This window comes from Hylaeus volcanicus, chromosome 6 (genome assembly GCF_026283585.1).
Source record: "Hylaeus volcanicus isolate JK05 chromosome 6, UHH_iyHylVolc1.0_haploid, whole genome shotgun sequence".
NCBI classification, from domain to species: domain Eukaryota; kingdom Metazoa; phylum Arthropoda; class Insecta; order Hymenoptera; family Colletidae; genus Hylaeus; species Hylaeus volcanicus.
In genome coordinates this window covers 10081736-10103542 of record NC_071981.1, presented here as the reverse complement: position 1 = coordinate 10103542, position 21807 = coordinate 10081736, and the positions used below count along the sequence as shown (strand labels likewise).

Here is a 21807-nt window from a genome sequence, read left to right as displayed (position 1 = left end):
CAAGTTTCGAGTTGCTGTAATTTATTCCTGTATTTTTTCATACGTTAGTTTCAGTTAATCCGTTAGCTGACACTGGTGCGGAAGCGAAACATTAGTTATCGATCTGTTTGCAGTTGTTTGAGCATACTTTTCTATGAACGCAATTGAAAATAAATGCTGAAATGGAAAATTGCCCTCATAAGCGAGCCTTGAACGTTTGAACACTTTATAACTACCGGCCTATTTACGAAGAGTGTGCACCTTATCGTTGTCAAAGAACTTTCTACATTAGTATATGTTAATCTGCTATACTAACATTCGTTTCTGCGTACTGTTACTGGGTACATCAACAGCTTCGTCCAAAAATTGATCATTATAAATAGACACCTAATAAACTCTTAATAAATTCCAGAAGTAAACAATGGCAATAAAAAACCTATGAATAGTCTCATGGTAAATAAAGTATCGTCTCAGATGGAGTTCCATGCAACGCATTTTCACTTTAAAGCCATACTGTATGAAATCTAATATGTTAAGGGGGTATTCCCATCTAAAGGCGTGATTTTTATATAATTTTTAGGATTTTTTTGGAGGGATAACCATAAGGTCTCTTGCAATGCCGTTTTCTCTACATAGTACTACACGTCTTATGTATATAAGAATAATACGTCTAAGGATAATATTACAAGCATGAACGCCGTATACTAAGTTTTAATCAAAAAGAAATAGTTCTAATGCAATAATTAATAATACAAATAAAGTAGTTCCATGGTACCCATGACTCCGACCGTTTCTCTCATCCGAAACTAAAAACAAATAATATCATTAACTTGTTTATCACTTATTTTCGATGTCATGTATGTATTTTCTAAATATGTGTAAACAAAAAGGCGAATAATGAATAAATCAATATTGTAGACTTAAAAAGATTAGAAATGTGTATCTGAGATTTTCACAAGAATTAAAAGTTTATCTGTTACCGTTTTACGCTGGGAAGACCAAAACATAACCGTTGCAAGTTTCTCCATCAAGTGCAGCCAAAACTAACTTGCAACGGATATTTATTTTGTTTAGGGTAGTGATAGGTTGATACATAATTATCTGGCAAGACAATATGTATCTGAAAACTAAAGATGAAAATACGCTCAGAATATGTTAAAATGGTTATTCTGAAGCATGTTCGCCGTCTATTTGAAGAACTGCTTTCGCTTTGTTTAACAGATGGTCAGTTTAACGAGCAAAGAAATGCTCATGCTTCCACAAATCGTATGTCATCCTTTCGTCCTGTTCAACCATCAACCATCAAATCTGATCGTCAACCTCTTCTTATTTTACCCTGTAGTTTTTCTCATCAGATTTGAGACAAGCAAACCACTCTCGACATTTCACTAATTATTCCTCTGCCAAAGAAATCTATCACATCACGTAATGACTGGGCTGTGGTTTATCTTTTCTCAATCTGATAGAGCAGAATATGACGCAGATCAATCTGATTATGGACTCGCATGTCTATGAAATACCTCTTGACAAAATTTCATCTAGAAAAAAAAATAAACGCTACTTTCAAGTAACAGATCGATACACAAAAAAACGCCGGATAATTATGCATCAACCCAATAATTATATGATTGATTACAAAAATTTGAACGGTCTAAAGTGTTTCTCCAAGATCTTTTTATTTTTCGACGTATTTTATTAATTATAACTACAAAAGAAATTTAATAACAAGGGTTAGGAATTTATGATTGACAACATATAAAGTAAATAACTTTAAATATTAATATATTGCAAGTATTATATAAAATTATAAAAAAGCTCAGTGGTATAAGTACTCTACAAATGCAACATGTGCATAGCAGAAACAAATATTTCGAAAATTAATAAATAATTTTAAATTATCGAAATGTTTTCCTAAGAACATAATGTCGATTCATAATATCATAGGCAGACAAAATTATGTGTAATGATTTTTGTATGTATAGGTGACAACTTTCACTGATTTTTTTCCTCTAATACAAAAGAAAATACCGTTGCCAAAAATTAAGTAAAATTAAGTTAACACACAAAACAGTAAACCTGAAGAATCGAATAAGGAACAAATGTTGCAGGTTGCCTCGCTGTTGCAAGTAACTCCATTTGACAGTATTAAAACACGTTGGTAGCACGTTATTTGAGCATTGGATATGCAATAGGGTTGAAGTTTTTTATGTAGAATTAATTCTAATTAAAGTTTTCACGTTGATGTTGAAAACCCAAGACCAAAATTATTGTTCTCTATCATTATCTCGATCTTTTCTTTCTGTTTCAGGTGAGTGTCAAACATTTAACATACAAGTATTCACTGACAATTTCCAAAGAAATTACTCGTCTCAGGTATTTATCATAGTTACTCATTATTAACAAAGAAGTATTAAAGACTGTCGCATGGATATGCAACGTCTTTCCGTACGTACTTAAGGTGGGAATAAACAATGACTACTGTATGAATCAAACATATACCTAATTTTCTTCGGTTTTCTACAATTGAAAAGTTCAGCAGTCTTTTTGCTTTTAATGGCACTCTCTATGTTATAGCGTACTTAAACGTTTTTGATTTTCAAAATGTAGAAATTATAGCATTTACGAAAACAGATTTTATGCTAAACTCCTTGTCCAATATCCTGAAAACTAATTAAAACAAAACTGTCATATACCATACGATAGATAATATCATTGAAATTCGAATCATCGTATCAATTCGAGAAGTATAGTTTTGAGAAAGACTTCATAGTAGTTAACCTTGATACCCAGATTTTCAAATTACAGGCCAATATCTTTCATTAAGTGACGAATTTTTCGCTTCAATCTTTTCCACATTATTTAAAAAAATTCAGATCATCGTTTCATGTAAAATTAATTTTAGTTGTATCGTGATTCCGTGACTGGTTCCATGATTCACAGGGAACAATCGAGGTGCACTATGATGCACTATCATGTAGTCGTCTCAGCAGACTACAAATTCAATCGAATCCAATTGCAACAGGTGCTTACGTGCTTCGATTTTTATTTTTACAAATAGCATCGATAAATCATAGGCTTCGAGGCAATAACGCAAGAGAAATTGCTTACTAAATCGCTTTTGAAGGAATCGAACAGCGTTGGTGCCAAATGCGAATCTTGAGGAACTTCGAATATAACATGTAACACTGACTCTGTAACATAGGTAGTTCTGCATTTCAACTGATCGAGATCTATCGTTTACATAACCGCATAACAACGATAGAAAGTTGCCGGGAAATTGGCATAGTTTTTTGGCAAGGATACCGTGGTTAGCAGTGTCAAATCCGTTTTTGAAATCGTCGCACGTAACGTCAACTTCCCGACATTCAACTAGTGGCGTACATTCATAATTGGTAAATTTATAATTTTTTTGTAAACACGGTAATATTTAGAATGGGTCTGCAGTTTCTAACATCAGAATTCTCCCCACAGTTGTAAACAGATATAGCTGTTCCATCTAGTGGAGGGATCTAATTTCCGAGATTAAGATGAAAGATTACAATCAAAGATTATTAATCAGTCATAAATGATCCTTGCATTCTCACTGGCACGAATAGGCTTTACAAGTGATCCGCAATGCCAGTGCGGATATGAGCATCAAGACATAGACCATATTTTATGGCCTCAATGGAATCAATGTTCTATACATGATAAACAGTGAGAAAAACTAATAACAGGATTACAGAAATTAAAATACCATCTCCCCATGAGGGCGAGTATCCTTTTCTCAAAACCTACTGTGTCACAGGTTACAGTCTGTAACCTCTTGCGTACATATTTCATAAAACTCCAACTTAAAGATTTAATCATCAGCAACAATGTACTCTGTTTTACGCATTATGTATTATATAATATGTAATTATGTATGTATTGTGTAAGTAGCAAAATAATCTCTATAATGAGATTCTAATTGCATTAAATAAAAAAAAAAAAGGAAAAGAGTCATAAATGATGAAAGGAAATAAGTTGGTATGCACTTTCTCAGTGTTAAAATAAGCGACAGGTCGATTTGAAGTAACGAATAGTGTTACGTACAAATAGTGACGAAGAAATCAATTTCTCTCATGAATAGGGTGGCAAATATTAATTTTTTGAAAATTTATTAAAGGAATTGTGCAGCTTTTCTGTCGAGCATTTTCTAATTTCTTTGAATAAACTAACGTAGGTAGCTCTGATATCAGGGATAATTTTTTTCTGAAGAGAAACACGACATTAAGAGGTCAAGTATTAAGTCTTTATTTCTACAGAGAAGAATTTATGTAATATTTTAACATTGAGAATATTTTATATATGTTTTATAATGCATTTGGTATTGATATTAATTCGTTTCACAGAAATATCTTTGAATTATCACCTTTGTTTTTGTAAACATCTTTTCAATCCATAAGGATAATTCAAAAACTAATTGATGGATCATTTTTAAATTTTATATACGTTTACTATATTTGAATGCCTTGAATATGAAGTAAATATATGCACACAAATTAGTGAAAATTAATACTTTTTTCATTAAACACTCCTGAAAAAATTCAACTTTCAACTTTTTGAGCTGCAGTTTAGTACATGTTCTTAGAAAACTTGTTAATAATGTAAACAAACTTCATTGATTTCGAATAACAATTGTAACCTCCAGAATTTCCACCGATAACAGAGTCAAGCGAAAACTGGCTATAGGAAACAGCCGATATCTGAAAGATTAATGTGTGAAATGAATTGGTATGAAATGACCGAATGTAGTTTAAAACGTACCTAAAATATTCTCAAAGTTAACAAAAAATCAAGTTATTTTTTCTCTATAGGAAAAATCACGAAAAACAGTTAATATTTGGCCTCCTATTGTGGTTTCCCCCTTAAAATCAGAAAGTAGTAGCAAACAAATACGAAATACCAAATGAAATAGAATTGTTAGGCTGAATCAACGAACATTTGTTCATGGTTTCATGGAAACTAATGTGTGTCGGTTACTTTCCTTGATCCTGCAGCGTGGAGAATTCGCGACACGTAAGCTTAGAGCAAGCGATTGAGAAATGTCGCTCGGAATGTCCGTCCGTAGATCCTGATCGTGTATCCAGAGGTTCGTCCAAGTGGTTCGAGGTCGACCTCTCAAAAGTTCCTTTTCGGAGCCTACGCGCTCGATCGGGTAACTGGTGTCGATGTAGCAACCCATTTTGTTTTTGTATTCCTCGACATTTGCGTCGCTCTCCCAGCTAACGAGGAGAAAATCGGAGCAAACGGTCGCTTGGGGCTTCTCACGAAGGCTGTTTCCTCCGATCGACCCCAATCGAAGGCTGGATCTTGAACTGTGACCCATCGATCAGGGGTCAAAACCTTCGTTTGCACTTTCACCTAATCGTCTAACGGGTGCTTCTTGTTTCCAGTGACATGTTTCAATTTTCTCGCGAACTCCCAATGACTTTTCTGAAACCACGAAGCGAAATGAGTTTTGCAAGTAAATAAAATTTAGAAATCTTCAACAATTTTACTCCTAACTCCGTAATAGTTAAAACGAAGGACGAGTTCATGTTATACACCACGTAACAAAATTATAGCGAAAAATTATTCATAAAAATTTTACTATTTTTTAAATGCGCATAATTCCGTCAATATTCACTGCATCGAAACAATGTTTCTTCTATATTGAAGGTAATTATCTATACTTTAGAAACAAATTAATGCAAAATGAAAGTACGTTGGTGCCGTATCTGCGTGTCCCGATAACATCCAAGCACTTTTCTTTTTATTCTTTGATGGACTATCTGGATCGCACTGATTTTTTCAGAAGAAATACACAAACCTTTGCAATGTACACATTTTAACAAAAAATGTGAAAAAAAGAAATCTTTACGATTCTTTTTTTATCGAATCTTTCTCGGGCGCGCCCCCTCCCCTTCTCTTTAACAAGTTTCGATGCTTCTGCGGCATCACTGAAAGCAAAGATATATATTCCCTAATTAAAACAATAGTTCATCTAGTGTATACTCCAGGACAGGAAATGATTCAGACAATGATGACGGCAAGAAACGTGGATGTGCGTAGTTTTTTACGTTCAAAGAATCCACCATGCTATTGCAAAGGAATGCAATTGCTTTCGAAACAATTGCAGAAAGTCATACATCATCATTCTTGAAATATTTCTTGTTGCATTTAGGTATGACTTAACGAAGGTTTGAAATGCTCAACATTCGTAATAAAAGTATCAAACCTTATTGGCTTGTTACATTCTATTTTATTTTTTAAAAAAGAAATTATTTTTAGGTTTACTCGTTCAATCAGTTTGAGTTTCTTCAAACTAACAACCAAATTACAATAAAAATAGTAACATCGATAAATATTAAAGTAAACGAACTCTAAGAGTGACATAAAGGAAAGGTTAATATATAATTTAATGTTTTAGATAACATCGGTATTAAACATTTAATATGTATATATTACCTCGCTAACGAGTATCCCAGCTGAACGATGAGTGACTGACATTGGAATTTTATAGAAATTGTTTGTATTTGGTTCTCAATCGTGCGTATTATTCGATACTAGGTTAATTCGTCACATTATGCCAGCACACGTTTTTTAAGGCTGAATAATTAATTTCTTAAACATGATTAGAGACACAGGCCCAAAAGTCAATCAACTTTTAATGCAGAATGTCCGTGCCACGAGTTAGACTCGTTATTCTGGGTCAAAGGGTTAATGAAGTGCAAATCTGAGACTGAAAGACCTTTGGGGCAGGTTTGAAAGGTGGCTGGTAACTTCGCAAAGTTGGAGTGCTTAGTGAACAAAATGAAAACCGCCTGACCTTAAAAAAGAAAAAAAGGTTTGTTTCCCGCCGTCGCTACGTGTCGACACCGACAGGCGTCGAAGAGGACAATAAGCGGTGGCACCGGAAGTTTCTAGAGACATTCGAGAGATGAAAGTATCGGTCGAGTAAACAGATACACGTCAACTTGGCAGTGACAGGAGGGGGACTCTGTGAATAACTGCATGGTGCACGTACTCTGTTCCTAAAAATGCGCAACTCTTCCGGCTAGTGATGGGAACGACACCGAATAAATTCAGGATATTTACAAATTGTACGATGTCTCAGATTATTGTTTTGGTAACGACCTCAAATCATACACCATTTATAAGTGAAATGAACATTTTTTATTGCTTCTAAACACTTATCCAATGGACATCTTAAAGAAAGGTCTATGCTATAAATTTTCGAAAGTTGATTTTTTTTGGGAAGAACATATTATAAGAGCATATACATTTTTGGTTGCTTCTAAACACTTATTCAATGGATGTCTTGAAGAAAGGCCTATGCTACAAATTTTCGAAAGTTGAGTCTTTTTTGGAAAGAGAATATTTGGTATGGTTTTTAATGTTTCTAAACACTGATCAATGTTGTTAGCAGTTCACAGAAAGTTATAAACTCAGGTCTCAGAAATGGAGGAAAGGCCTATGTAAAAAAGAACAGACGAATAGCAAAAGCAGAGAGTAAGATAATACGTAAGATTGGAAGAAAGGCCTTTGTTGCACAAGATGCTCAGAACATCGCTAATTAATAACTTTAATAGCTTTTCCTCGTTTCTGTAAAACTTTAAATTTGTAACATATACTCTTTTAGATTATATGTATTTAAAAAAAAATCAACAACAAACGAATATAACCCTTTTCCAACCACACCTGACTTGAAAGTGAAAGGAAATTTTTTCTTTGCTACTGAATGCTAATTATATTTTTAAAAATCAACAACAAAGGAGTATGGGACCTTCTACGTGGCAAACATAAAACTTAAGGGGAAAAACATGTGCAATATGCCTGCCCCGCAACATTAACATATGGTTTTGTAAATCCCGCTTGTAATTTGTGCAAGTAACAATTTTTGCTATTGATTCCGATTGTTGAACAATTTGACCGATTTCGGTCAATAAAATATACGTGTAGGTGTACTAGAGATACAGTTATAACAAAAATTGGTGAAGATATTTGATAATGAAAATATTGGGGAAAAAATGAAATATTTTTCTAGATTTGTAAAAATATTTATATTTTTCTGATTCAATTACCACACTTTTTCTATGGAATCTTTGGATGTTAGCTTACAACATATATTTTTTTGGAATCTGTGAAATTGGTGTTTCGAAGTTAAACATTTTTTTACATCGAAATTGTTAAATATTAAAAACTAATATTTGATGAAATTACAAGTGAGACTCGTAGGAACTAGAGCTCGCGATTACACACGCGTATTGAACACACACGTGTACAGGTTTCAAATGTCCGTGTTTGAATCTGTTTTTTAATTCACGGGTACGTGAGTATTTCAGATAGAAATCGAAATTTAATAGAAATAGAATTTCGAAACAGAGAAATCCTAGCAAAACTAAAAATTATCAAATATACGTATATTAGCAAATCCATATTTCGATCCATATTTTTGTGTTTTCGTTTGCATGACGAAATATCTGAGTATACAATATATCGACACAAATAATTCACAAATTAAACACAATGATCGTTTAGATATCAAATAAAAACAATAAACAACATAATTTAATTTATTGAAATTCTTTTATTGAAATTATGTTGTTCTTCCTTGCAATCTAAAAGATCATTGTGTTTATTTTGCTAATTACTCGTGTCAATGTATTACATATTCAAATATATTATCATACGAAATTGAAGACACAAAACGAAATATGGATTTATTAATACACGCGCAGTCGAGAATTCCGAGTTTTCCTAGGGTTCTTCTATTTCAGGTATTGAAATACCCGTGAATTAAAAAATACATGGATTCAAAACACGGACATTTGAGACACACAGGTACTCGTGTATCTTACATACACGTATAATCAAGAACACTAATAGGAACAAATGTAAAAAATATGAATATCATTCGTGCGGAGTCAAATTGTCCCTTTTTATCCGTACTATCACTTTTGAAGTCAACATGTGGGAGGGGGAAACATTTGAGACACACGGGTGGGAACACTAATAGGAACAAATGTAAAAAAAAATGAACATCATTCGTGCGGAGTCAAATTGTCCCTTTTACCACTTTTGAAGTCAACATGTGGGGGTATACGAACGCTTGCGTGACTCACTGTACCTAGTTCTAATCGCATCGGTCCCATCGCTACTTTGGACCCTCCCTCGCGATGGTCCACGTCGCGGCGCCTTTCTCCGTCTGACTTCCAGACGAGACCGTCCTCGTCTCGCGAATTTATTGTCTCCGTTGGCCGTCTCGACGTCTCCTTTCTCCACTCAGGACCGGAAGGAAGGATGGAAGAAAGGAAGGAAGGAAGGAGCGACGGAAACTCGGCGAAAGGACCACTAGACCTGGAAAATGAAAGTCGTATCTGTCGCGTAATTGCCGTGATGCTACAGAAATGCGATTGCCTCGCAGTCGAACGGACGCTTGGCGTCGTGAAAAAACGTCCTCGCTGCAATCGACGGCTAATTCTTATTACCTTTGGAGCGGGCGACCTTAGGGTACGTCGTCGATTAGCATTCTCGCGTAATTACTTTGTCCCTAATCTGTTGGTGACCGTAATTAAAGATGCGATTCGATGATTTCCACGCGTTGAAAATACTTCGTTTAAATGCTCCAAGAATTGCTATTATTTAACAAAAAGTTATATAAGATTCAAGTAACTGGTAATTTATAATATGCATGATGCGATATGAAAGTACAGGTAATGGCGATAAAAGTATTCGAAAAAGGAACGCATCGTGAATAATAAATAGAAAAAAAACAGTGTTATGAATCATTCTCTGTTATGAAGCACAAACCTATCTTGCTCTATTTAACTTTCGATCTACATAGTTTTCTCTTTAATCCCATTACAAGACCTCGTTCTTTTTCTTGGAAACAAACTTTCGAAGAATAAAATTGTTTTTAAAGAGTGTATATAAGATTCGTAGCAAGAGAGAAATGTATAATAAACAGTAATAACGAGAAGGGAAATTATGAATTCTTTTCCGATATGAAGAAACGTATCTTGCTGTATTTAACTTTCGATCAAGTTTTTCCTTTCACCTTCTTAAAGATCTCATTCGAGGAAATTAAATATGTAGTTCCATTTATATCGCATGTGTTCTGTCGTATCGATTAGTAATTTTCAAACAACAATATTTTTGTCCAAACACTTTTCACCACGTAATACATGGTTCGTGATAATTGTCTTCACGTGAAACTAATACGTTATTTTTGCATGATGCTATAGTAATGTACAATAATTTTTTCAACGTATAAAATTGTGCACCAAGTATGAAATTACAGTAAGCGAAAGAAAGCATGATTCGTCAATGATGTGCACGAACGCACAAGAAAATTTCATAGTATGCAAAGTACAAGTACACTACTTATAATATTTTCAAAAAAATGTAATTGCCTCGTGAACGAAGACAGGCATCGAAATAAATTGCTCCTAATATCGCAGCTAATAGCACAGAAATTTTATCTCCGTTCGTGATTTTAATTACTGAAAAAAAATTTGTTTTCCGAGTCTCAATAGTTGGAATGCAGTAACCCACGAGCGAATCGATTCGTTAAAGGCCATCGTTCGCAATGCCTTGGGGGCAGACTGCGTTCATTTTTAACCCAGATATGCCTCGCGGTGACACATGTTCTTTCTCGATTTTTGCCGCCCAATGTCTCGTTCTTTGATCGATACTCTAGAATTGTCTGCAATTTACGCGCGCGCTTTAACGAGCGACTGCTGCACGTTCGATAATTGTCGCGCAATCTATGACTGTTGCGTAAACCGACACGCTATGAATTCATTCATTTATAAAACCGATTCCATTATTTACACTATACAGGAAACAAAGATATAACAGACGATTTGTCAAAAGGGATTTCAGGATTTTGTTTTCTAATAAAACATCTCTGGTATGAAATGTATTTATAAGTTTGAACAGTTTTATACGAAACTGGACGTGATTACAATTAAGCGTGAAAGACGATGTCCTTTGAATACCCACAACGCTACTCTGACTTAGGAAATAGCTGGACCGTATTTTTATTTCATTATGTTACGTATATCATACATTATATTATGTGGGAAATAAAGAAATGAAGGATTTTTCAAAAGAAATTTCAAATTTTGTTTCCTAATAAGACACATATGGTATGAAATATATTTATAGTTTTGGATAACGTTTACGTGGTAAAGTGTACGTGATTACAATTACATTTGAAAGATGTTTTTCGAATATCCACCGCGATTACGCTGATTTAGGAAATAGTTGGGCCTCATTTTTATTCCATAATTTTGCGTATATCACACGCTATACATAATAAAAAGTACTGAAAAAAGGGTTTCCAAAAGAGATTTCAAGATTTTGGTTTTTAATAAATCGCGAATGGTACGAAATATATCTGATTTTTTTATTAAATGAAAGTGAACTCGATTATAATTAAACGTGAAAGATGTATCTACGCTGACTCAGGAAATAATTGAACCTCATCTTTATATCGGACGTACACTTTTTTCTACTTCCAGTACATCAATTTTCTTCGCTCGATATTGAATTTTTTCATACACACATAATGGTACAATAAAAATGTATGTACAATAATTATGTGAAAGTATTAATGGAAGAGTAAAGAAATAATCAAATGGAAAGCTCGAAAGCATAAGATAGAAAAGCAAAGAAAAATAAGTAAACTAGCAAGAAAAAGAAGGAAGGCTTTTGAGGACATAGAGATATCCTGAAGTATAGAGTGAAGAGAATTCTTCAGACATAGAGATTCTGAAGTAAAGAGTGTTGAATAAATTACAAACCAGAGTTATAGATCGAGATGATCTAGTTCAGTTCTATAAAAAGTTTGCAGAAATAATGAAGTAGTCCCCAATGGTTTTCCAGAAACAGTGTAAGTCAGTCCAAAGATCATTATTTAGTTATGTACCAAAAAAGAGCTTCGCTTAAGTCTTTTTCTACTAAACTTGCTTTCTTCGTTGATTTACCTCTTTTTGTTCTCGCTTGCCCAAGTGTTCCGATTGGGTTCATTCATTCCTCGCATAGCCAATTCAGGTTGCGAAGCATACATATACGCGCAAGACAGGAAGCTCGGGTATTAAGTCCATTAACCGGTAAATAAATTTCTTTGTTGGAATACGGTAAAGCGACACCAGAAAGTTACGTTAAAACTAGTTTTAAACGCTAACGCTTGGAACTCTGGGCGAAATTTATCGAGCGTGTTGGGCGTTTCCTGGAGCTGAAACAACGCGTCGCGTCGAGCGTGTCGTAATATCGGCCCGATTACGTGACGAGGACCGTTAAAAGGGCCGCGGGCAACTGTATTACCGAAACTGGTGATTTTCGGTGAAAGTGAAAGCAATTCGAGGAACCAGCGTCTGGACCAGTGAAATCGACGTGTTCTGCAACTAGAGTTACAATCTCCTGAATATAGCAAAAATTACACAATACAGCTACTTTCAAAGAATAAATCACGAATTATATTAGATGTGGTAGTTTGATTCTCTTTAGGAAGACTACATTTGACTTCTATAAACGCAAAGGATAAGTAGTATATAGATTTACGCAGGAGCCAACGTTTGGACTATTGGAACCGAAGTATTTTGTGTTTAATGAATGAATCACGAATTATATTAGATTTTGTAATTTGACTCTTTTGAGGAAGACTACATTTAGCTTCAATAGACGCAAAAGAAGAATAGGTTGCTTTGGAACAGGAATAAACGTTTAGACCAGTGAAGCCGAAATATTCTGCAGTTGTAGTTAGTGCTATCATCTCTTCGCTATAAAAAGAAATTACACGACATAATTCCTTTCAAAGCATGAAGCATGAATTACATTTGTTTTGACAGTCTGATTCTCCATCTTGCCCACTTAAATTTTCAGGTTTTTCCAAGAATTTTTATTGAAGCGATAAGAAGATTTTATTTACATTGATATATATTTATGTACAAAAATTTTTACAAAAATGGCGGCTTGCCAGACGTTTTAGTGGAGTGTCTCATAAATAAATGGTTTTGCGGTAAAGACGATAATTCAAACCAGGTTCCAGCTAGGACAGTGAAACAAAGTTAATTAGTTTCCTTAGTCCAAACACTAGTGAAATACATAGCCGTTATTAAAAATGTACATTTTTAATAAAATGGCATCGTTCCAAAGTAAAACATACAACAGCCTAAAATTGCGGTACTTAAAGTTGCTTAAAAAATACAAACATTAATACAGGGTGGAGCAGAAATAACTCCCACATTTTAAAAGACGATTGAAAAAAATGGTTCGAGATAACACCAGATACTTTTTATTTCTTAAATTTAGATATAAAAAAGTTTTGTTTACTTTATGTTTTAAAAATTATGTCGTCCAAATGGTGGCCTTTCCGAGCGATACACATTTGGAGTCGTTCTTGAAAGTTTTCCATCACTCTCGCTAGCATTTCGGGGGAAATTCTTTCAATTTCCTCTTGGATGGCCTCCTTTAGTTCATTCAAGGACCAAGGACGATGTTTGAAAACCTAGGCCTTGAGGTATCCCCACAGAAAAAAGTCACATGGACTTAAATCCGCCGAGCTACGGTGGCCACGGAACTCTTTCGCGTAAAGAAATCACTCGACCCGGAAACACCATCTGCAAAATTTCGCGCTGACGACGCCCTGTATGGACCGTAGCTCGGCGGATTTAAGTCCATGTGACTTTTCTGTGGGGATACCTCAAGGCCGAGGTTGAATGAACTAAAGAAGGCCATTCAAGAGGAAATTGAAAGAATTTCCCCCGAAATGCTAGCGAGAGTGATGGAAAACTTTCAAGAACGACTCCAAATGTGTATCGCTCGGAAAGGCCACCATTTGGACGACATAATTTTTAAAACATAAAGTAAACAAAACTTTTTTATATCTAGATTTAAGAAATAAAAAGTATCTGGTGTTATCTCGTACCATTTTTTTTCAATCGTCTTTTAAAATGTGGGAGTTATTTCTACCCCACCCTGTATAATAACAAAAAAAGTAAACATTTGTTCTTAAAGTAAACATTCACTTTGTTAGGTCCACACTTCTTAATTAGTCTACTTCAACTTTTAATCCCCATGTTCCATGATAATCCCCAAAATAATGTAGGTAATGTTAGGTTAGGCGTTAGTAAGGCATTAACAAAGAAAATTGGAAGAAACAAAAATAAAACAACATTTATTATTTATAATTTTAACTTGACTTAGAAAAAAAAATGAGGTACATGGAAATGAACTATTTTTACCTATCATGCAAATAATAAACCAAATGAAATTTAAAGTTGTAATAAGAACCTTGAGGTAATCCACACTTGCAAAGTTTAATAATATTTGGTTCCAATTTGGGGAGACATAATCTTAAATCATTTTGTTCGCAAATTTTTAAGTGATTTCTGTTTTGCTCATGCAAAATGACCACCACCCCCGAAAGCAGATAGTCAGATAACCGTGTACGTCGAAAAACAATGCTTCAGCAGACAGTGTACACGTATTTTTAAATCAAGGAATAAATCCTAAAGGTTACTGTACAATTTTATTTAATAATTCCACCTACACAAAAGCTACAATGTAAATGAAAAGGTTAACACGATCACACCCTACGATAAATTGTTCAACAACCCCACACCCTCTACGATTATCGTTCAAGTGCTTGTACCAATAATAGTCGTACAATTTACTAAACGACGAATGATTACATCTGCGGCCCCTATCATTATATCACGGATACAATTCACTGATCTACAACGAGAGGTGGCTACAAGCATAATAGAGCAATTTCACGGTCGGAATCGGAACGCTGGACGTTCAAGGGCTGCGCGATTCCCTGACAAGAGCCGAGCAACTGTTGATCGATCTCACAATCTCGAGTTGCGAAATGTATTCTCCGAGCGGTGAAAGTTTTGGATACATCCTGGTCAAACCTGAGACTCGGCCGAGCAGGAGGGTAGCATATCTTTCATTGCGCAACAACGTGCATCTGTTACATGTAACGTTAGTGCTCGCTAACAGGAGAGGCACTACATTCCAGTGCTAATAGACGTGTCAGCTCTGGGCGTTTAATCGCCTGGAAAACGCTGCGGCGACGTTCGGAAATTAATCCCTTCTGATGGCCTGTAGATGTAGGCTATTATTAGGATATCTATGCGCATTCCACGCCATTTTTAACGGATAGTTTAACGCTCTAGGTTACCCCCTGGTTTTTCTGAACGAGATCGCTACGGAACATTCCGTTCGTTTAGGCCGGACGAAATGGTAGACGGAACGAGTGATTTGAGTCGATGAGGCCGGTTTCTCTGAAAAACCGTCACGAAATGACGACGGAAACCGAAAATAAGGATTGTGGACGGATTCACGAATACCCAACTCATAGTAGTGTTTGTGTAAAATCCGAGACGATATTCCGTGGACCCCATTCCGTCCAAACTAAATCATTTTGGTTTCGACGGAACGAAGCGGACGGATTTGCGTGAGTGCGAGTGAATAGACACGAGGAATTCTGTCTTCGTTTAGGGTCGAAGGAATCAGGGACAATACCGATACTTGACCCAACCTTTTTTTTCCCTACGACTCTACCCCAAAGGGGTATGTTCCAAACCATTCCACTATTGACGATGTTATGTTGTATATCAATCTCAAAAATGAAAACTCGTATATGTGGGGGTTCGATTTTAACCCTTTCAGGTTAATACATTATCTGTAGCCAAGGGGCAGTTTTCAATTGGACGCAATAATGAGTCTTCCGACGCGAAGGTGTTAATAATGAAATATAACTATTATATAATATATATTACTATAAAGAAATATAATTATAATTATTATGTAACCATCGGCAGCATTTGTTTCCCCAACCTTGGCAGCGCAAAAGGTAACGATTGGCAACATGTTCACAGACGATGGATGTACAATTGACGATGTTCGAAGTCAAATTCAAAAGACACTGAACAAGTCTTTTCGCGGATACCCGAAATCGCGATAATAGCGAAGTCTATATGTAATTCTATGTACATATGTACCTATAATAAGACTTCCCTTACAAAATACAACACAGAGCTGATAACTACTAATAATACTAAGTATAATAAAATATGTTTAACACCTTCGCGTCTGAATATACTTAAACAATTTGATTTGCTACACATAATTTTATGAAATTCCTATAATTTCTTATTTGACATAAGAATGCGTCATCCGTAATCAGCGGAAATTTTCGATTTAACGCAAAAATAGGTCATCTGTAGCAAAGAGGTACTATATATATATATATATAGTATATAGTACCACTATAGTATATAGTATACTATAGTGTGTATATATATAGTGAAGTAATGTATAATATTATATAATGATCACATTTACACATGTGTATTGTCTATATACTAATTCTAATTACATTCAAATATACTACATGTATCCACGTTTGACGCCTCATAAACTCATTCACTACAACAGGAGAATCCGTCTCGCTTCGAATCGTTAATATCAAAATCCGTCCCGGTCGACGGAACGGAGACCCACGAACTGCCATCCAGACTGAAGTGTGAGACCTTTTACGCCCTTTTACCACTGGTATCGGTGAGATCGTCCACGAACTTTTCCGTCTCTATTCCGTCACGATCTCGTTCAGAAAAACCAGGACTTTAGATACCCTGAAGCTATTGTGTGAACGCATTGCTCTAGAACCTTATCTATCCGGATAAGTTCCGGGACAAAACAATGCTGATAACTGAGCAGTTCGGGTGATAGAGGTTCGCTAGCTATCCTACCCATCTTTCTTCTTAGTTTGGATGATAGAAGATAATGTTCGGAAAACTCAGTTGCTATGTTGTATCTGCATCGTGTTCAATTGTTTCTTGTATAATACACATGGAATTTATAATTAGCTATGTGTTACATTCATAATAATATACAGGGTGTACCAAGCCACTTGACAATGACCGAGACAACTTATTCGTGAATGTAGTATTCGTGTAACAAGCATAATGCAGAGCTGCAGGACATCAACTTTATGTTTCAGTTTAATTTATTGAATAAAATATCATTTCAAAGTCACACATATCTGAACGTATTTTAATTTCAGCTATGTAATGCAATAGACAAAAATATGCACTTACAAGCGAGAAAAAATCGATAACCTTGAAAACTCCCTTAAATAGAGGCATTGAGAAACAAAAATTACGGGATGTGTATCAATAAAGAGGCAGCTCCATTTTTTCAAATTTTTGGGGAATGAAAAACGTTTTAAAATTCATATTTTTGACATTTTCTTTCTTTTTCTTTTTCGTATCATAGCAAAGGTACCTAATTATGAAATTATGTTGTTTTGAATTCCAGTCTTCCTTTTCAGAGTGGTAGGGAGGAGGATTAATTGCGACCCGTTCTAAAAAACACCTGAAAAAGGGATTTTTCGAATGAAGAGAACAAAATTTTCTTTCAAATACATATTTATTTTATTCTTAAAATATTTGGCAATACAAGCAAAAAATGTAGAATACAAAAAATTGTAAAATTAGTGCAAAATTCTTCTTCCTGTTCTGTCTCCGTCAAATCGACATCATCAATTTTTCCAGTGTTCGGAGCTGTCTTGTTATTACACCACACAAAAAGAATTTTTTAAATCTATGATTATGTTCTAACCGCAAAACCATAAAAAAAATAGAGCTGCCTCCTTAGTGCAGCACACCCCTCAATTAATGCGGCGTATGGGTCCCTCCATACCATTCAAATTGCATATAAAATATTTTTTTTTTAAATATAATACTTCCTACCTATAATACTCTTACATATATCTCAGGAACATATGAGATCTGTACAAGAAGTTTCAGGACTGATTTTATAAAAATTGATTAATCAATGATACAATTTATTCCATTGAAGCCCCTTTAAAGTACTTATCTCTTCTACATATACATTTTTCCCAGCGTCGTTTCTACTTCTGGAAATAGTTTTTAATATCATTTTCCGAAATTTTTCAAAAATTATTGCATCAACTTTTCTTTTATTTCGACATCAGTATCAAATCGTTTCCTTTTCAATGTAGACTTACGTTTAAGAAAGAGAAAAAGGTCCAATAACACCAAGACAAGATGAAGCAGTGTCATTCAATCTTTTCTGCAAAATTCACGACTTTTAAGAGCAACGTGGAGGAAAATCGGCGATCGCTAAAAAACTGTTTTACAAAAAATAAGGTTATTCGCGAGGTTTTAACTTAATTAGCGCTGTCAAGCGTGTCGCGAACAGAATTAACGTTGCCACGCTATTTAAATAATCTTGAAACTTTTTGAATGAATCTCGTATATGTCCTGCGAAAGAGTGAAATTTTATTTTGAATATTCAAAACAGTATGTCGCACTCGAGATATACACCAACATTAATATATTTCCTCTCTTCTGAAAAATTGATCGCATTTCTTACAGAGGTAAGAAATTGTAGGCCAAGAAACTCTTTTATTCAATAACGTCCCAAATAGATTGTTTCATTTGATTAATAAAAATTACTCGTTAGTTTAATTTAGCGAACTCGTACAAGAAATCTCAATTGGGTCAAATACAAATGAGTCTTATACCTTTGCACACCCAACAATACACATTTTTCCACGTAAACCATGTAAAAGTGGTTTACGAAAATCATTCAAATATAAACTGTATTCTTCTTTATACAACTTTATTGAGGATACATAAAAATACAAACGGATCGCCTTATTTTTTCTACGTAGGTTCCTTTAACAAAAATACATTTTCTCCATCAGATAGGAAGCTTTCTGACTCCATCATAAAAAATAGAATTCAGCTGCCCCAGTAGTCAATTGCGCACGTACGAATTTATGTATCGCTTTGAAGAAGAAGAGGAAGTTTGATTTTAAAACGACACAGCGCAATTGGAAAGCTTCTTATCTGATGCAGAAAATGTATTCTGCTGATGAATAGTACGTAGAAAAATAAGGCATTCCATTTATATTTGTATCTATCACCAATAAAGTTGTGTACAAAAATTCCGGTTTATATTTGAATTGACCCTCGTAAAATTACCAACATTTTCAGGCAGGAGTTATTTTTGGTGATGAATAACGTGGTATTCATGAATTTCTCAGAAAGCAGTGGGGGTCTTATAATTTTGCCCACCGGTGTACCGTAAATACCCTAATATTTCATACACTAGTAACGTAAAAGCGCACCTCTTTCGCTAGCACTCCGTAACCGATCGCTTATGGGGCTGGAATTTCATAAGCTTTTATCGGGATAAAAAGGTTCGCCCGTAACGCGTTAAAACGTAAACAAGTTGGGGTACTATGTGACTTCCTCAGACCCTATAAACCGCGAATGCAGGTTTCCATGTTTCGTAATTTTCACTCGGGAAAAAATAACCTACATAATCCATGCCACGGAACCTTGCGTTATCTCGCCGGTGCCGGCGAAATCGTTTCACGAGAATGTGCCCTGGAGACGGACACACGTGGAGCGAAAAGAAACGCACTCGCCCTAGATGGGCGTCGCGGATGCAGAGCCCGCGTAATGGCTCGTTTGCGCGTAATCCGTGAGAATCGTTGCGAAACTCTTGTCGCGAATCGCCGACGCGTGGTGTTGTGCGACGCCGCGCGACGTCTGCGCGCCAACGTAACGGCGCGTGGCATTGTGTTCCTCTCAAGCTTTCCGCGTCAACCGGCGAAACTGCTCGCGACCATTAACCACTTTACCGCCTACTTTTTTTCCACAATCGCTCCAAGAAACGTAACAGTTTCTTTTTTTACTTCGTTTTCTAAATACTTGAAGTTTGTTAAAAAAAACGAAAAAATGGTACGTAAATGTTTCTGCTCTGAATGTGCGATTCCATGAATTTGATGCGCGGACAAATTAACTCTTTACAGCTCGGTGGCTATTGGCTCGGATGGGTTAGAGTGACGAATTAAACATATACCCTTTCGCTACGTATGTGTACAGTGTGTTGAACAAGAACTTGGACGCGATATTTCTGAAAAAAGAAACTAAGTTTTTTGTAAAAATTTGTATACACGGCATGAGTATGTTTAGAAAACGAATATGCAGTTGTTTGGTAATGAGTCCAATCTGTCCCATTAGCGATTATAGCTTAACAACGTGTGATCATGCTTTCCGAAAACTTTTTCGTCTATGGCGCAAGTAGAGACCATATTTTTCGAATTCGTCGAATTAATGCTTTCAGTGTTAAAATTTGTTGCTCTCGAAATTTATATATCATTATTGATCGAACATTTTCGATTGGATTTGCGTTTGGAGACTGGAATGGCCAGTTTAACACATTCATCCCATTTATGGGTTTCCACTTGCTACGAAGACCAGTTTCGATGCTTGAGATCGTTGTCCTCTTGAAGAATCCATTAATTATTGTTATTTTTAAAGCAATGTTTCACCGATGCTAGGAGGACCCAATTATGCAATTTAATCATTTCTGTTTGGATCGAAAGTGTCTATAAATATGCATAAAACGTCGAAATCACGAACATTAAAAGAGTTTCAAACACTCACTTTCTATGGATATTTAACACTTCGTTGAATAACAGAATTTTCGTCAGTTGTAAAGTTCGTTTGATAAAGCTCCATGCCCAAAAATATGACTCTTTGCTAAATACAACATTATTCCACTTTCGAACCCTTTGAATAACATCATAAGAAAACATCTTCAATCCATTTAGCGTATGCTACATTTATCTCGAGATGGACTGTATTCCTCAGTGACACAATTCAAACTAAATATCTTTAGGCCAAGGCGTAGGAGAGTACTAGTGTTGATATTAACCCTTTGCACTCGAGACCTTTTTTTTGGTATCTGTCAGCAACTCGAGATGCTTTCTTAGCATTCTATTGTCACGAATGCTAAGCTTAGATTGACTTCGAAAATAAGATCTCTAATTTGAAATTTGAAAATCAGGTCACCTTTGCCTCAACGACAATCATTTTATTTCCACTTCGTGTTCCAAAGAAATGAAACCGAAAGGAAACCTAGTGGTGACTGAGAGTCACCTCTCGAGTGCAAAGGGTTAACACAATTTCTCCCTTCATTGAATACCAAATGTCAGATGTATTGTAACCTCCGGGATACGTTAACAAATCCTATTAATCTGTTCGTTTGAATAATAGTGGTATATTTTTATAAAAATTCTACACACATAAATTTACAAGTCTTCCGCATAATCGTGATCGTAATCGTAATCTGACTAATCGTAACTAAACAACTCTCTTCCTTTCTCGAAACTTCGAATTAGTCAATTGCACCTTACAATATTGAATCCACGTTTTTATTGAACAGACTGTATACCTGAAAAAAGGTAATGATCTTGAAGAAACTCGAAATAAGTGAGGTTAGAAAAATAGTTGTTTTTCTCAAATATTCCAAAATGATTGAAGTCAGCCATAAACAATTGTCGTACCATAAAAAACAAGGGAGATATTCAGATAGCCTCCTTCAACTGGAACACCTTGGATATTTGTAAAAGGAAGGAACCATATCTTTGGTAATAAAGGCAGTAAAACAGGACGATTTCATCATTGATTGAAACTACATAAAACTGATTGCATAAAATTCTTACACATTTACCTTTGAACTTTTCGCGTCTCGAAGAAGGCCAGTAATCGATATAGTTAACCCATTGACTGCCAGCTACGAGATATCTCATAGTATGCTTACAATGTATCAAGTATGTACAAATTTAGATTGATTGCAATTGATCACAGAATAAGTTTAAAGCCGTTTGAGATAGAAATTATTCGAGAGGATGAACAAAAATTTTATGTAGTAATATCTATTCCGCGTCTTTCTAAAGTATTTTTGCCATTTATGGACATCGTA

At 35.2% G+C, this 21807-nt stretch overlaps 1 protein-coding gene across 3 annotated transcripts in view; it reads left to right on the top strand.

Annotated features, from left to right (window-relative positions):
• The window catches only part of LOC128878711 (uncharacterized), a 298863-nt gene that overhangs the window by 187598 nt on the left and 89458 nt on the right, over nucleotides 1-21807 (top strand). The gene's annotated exons all lie outside the window — the stretch shown is intronic.